This window comes from Marmota marmota, unplaced genomic scaffold, assembly GCF_001458135.2.
Source record: "Marmota marmota marmota unplaced genomic scaffold, marMar, whole genome shotgun sequence".
Taxonomy (NCBI): Eukaryota; Metazoa; Chordata; class Mammalia; order Rodentia; family Sciuridae; genus Marmota; species Marmota marmota.
In genome coordinates this window covers 1-2,186 of record NW_026006303.1, presented here as the reverse complement: position 1 = coordinate 2,186, position 2,186 = coordinate 1, and positions in this window count along the sequence as shown.

Sequence of the window (2,186 nt, the reverse complement as noted above, 5' to 3'; positions counted from 1 at the left end):
ATATATATAGAGAGAGAGAGAGAGAGAGAGAGAGAGAGAGAGATACATATCACTTTTCAAGGGCATATACACCCGTGAAAAGAGATTTAAGGAGGAACAAAGTATAAACTAATAATTGTTAGTTGATTTCTTGGCATCATTATGATTGAGTGAACTAAATGCTGTGATATAGGAGAATGAGGCAAAGAGCTAGAATTTACATGGACAAATTCAGTTAATGGGCAATTATTATCAAGTCATCTCAACAAAATTCAATGTCCTAGAAGCCAATTTTCTGAATTTTCCAAATTCACTCAGTTTATAAGGTGTGGTTTTAATACTTTGACAGGAATGTTAAATTGGCTTTTGAACATATTTACTTTGGGTCATGGACAAAAGAAATGGTACTTTTTTGTTTTGTTTTGTTTTTCTATGAGTATTAAAGCCAGGGGCACTTTATCACTGAACTACATCCCCAAAACTTTTTATTTTATTGTTTTAAATTTTGAGACATTGTCTTGTTTAGTTCCTGAGTGTCTTGCTAAGTTGCTAGACTGGCCTTAAACTTGTGGTCCTCCTGCTTTGGCCTCCTGAGTAGTTGTGATTCCAGCTGTGCACCCCTGTGCCATTCAGGAATTATATTTTTAAATGTTCACCTGAATGTTGATTTTTCTGAGCCTGAACTGTGCAGTTCACAACTCCATCATCACATGGTTCCAACTACAGGACCTGTTGTGTGCTGGGCTCTTACCATGGTGGGCATTTTTAAATTGTTTTTATTTTTTTATTTTTTTTTATTTTTTTGGGTACCTAGAATTGAACCCAGAGTCACCTAACCTCTGAGCCACATCCCCAGCCTTTTTTTTTAATATTTCATTTAGACTCAGTTTCTTGTTGAGTTTCTTAGGGCCTCACTAAGCAGCTAAGGCTGACTTTGAACTCAAGATCCTCCTGCTTCAATCTCCCAAGACACTGGGATTACACACATATGCCATCACTCCCAGCTCCTTTTGGGCATTAGTAACAAGGATGAAGGACTCAAAAAACATGCTCTGAAGACAAGATTCATATAAAGAATGTGAAGTAGTATAGCAAATACAAAAGAGATTGGCCAATATGTGTGATAACTTGTGAAAATCACCCATGAGACTGGGTCATATGGAGCTGATTCCTTGGTGTGAATCATGGAGTGAGCTCTGAGGAAAGCCTGACTGGAGCTGAGGAAAGAATGAAAGCAAGGCAGCAAGGGTGTCTGTCCAGTAGTTTTGGGAAGCAGCTTGATGGAGGAGGGGAGGAAAGGGCAACTGGTGTGAATTCAGGGTACTGAGAAAAGAAGGAAACAAAGCTGATGGGAACTTTGAATTATTGGGAAATAAGCAAAATCAATCTAAGACCTACCTTTTTATTTGATTGTTAGAAGAATTCAGCAAAATAAAATTCTGGTATAGTATTGGACACCAATGGGCCAACCACATTTAAAAAATAGCAACTTTATAGACAATAAGAAAAAAAAAAAAGAAAACTGTTATCTTTGACCATTAAGATTATCTCATACAAACCATGTACTTATAGTCCTGCTAAGTACATAGACACAAAAATTACTGGAATGGTGGGAATAAGATACCTCCACCCTTTTGCTCCTGAGGAGTGAACCAGGCCACTAAAACTGAGTTGCATCCTGAGACCTTGATTTTTATCTTGGTCGGGGTCTGGCTCGATTTCCAGGCAGACTTTGGATGCTCTGCCTCAGCCACCTTAGGTGCTGGGTTCTATGTTTGTGGCATTGCAGCCACTTTTTTCATCATTATTTTTTCTTCTTTGAGTTTATAATGAACATGGTCACACCAAAATAAAGTCAGAACTCTTCAAAGGCTGGTTTGGTTTTCTATGATGATTAAAAATGCTTGACCACTAAGAAAATGTACAAAAACATGAAATGAAAATGAAAACTTTCCATTTGTAAAGTACTTTGAAGAAGAAGAAAAAAGAATCCTTCTGTGTTGCAAATTCATATTGTGGTTTTTGGTCGAGTGGAGGGAGAGCTCAGGTCATCTGCCAATGGTGTTGACCAAAGTGGGCCGGTGGGACTTTCTACTGAAAAGTGACCATGTTTAGATTAAGACAGGAGGTGAAGAATGACTAAGTCTCATGACATTTAAAAGCATCTTAACTTTTCATTCTTTCTCTCCTTGTTTTCTTTTCTTTTT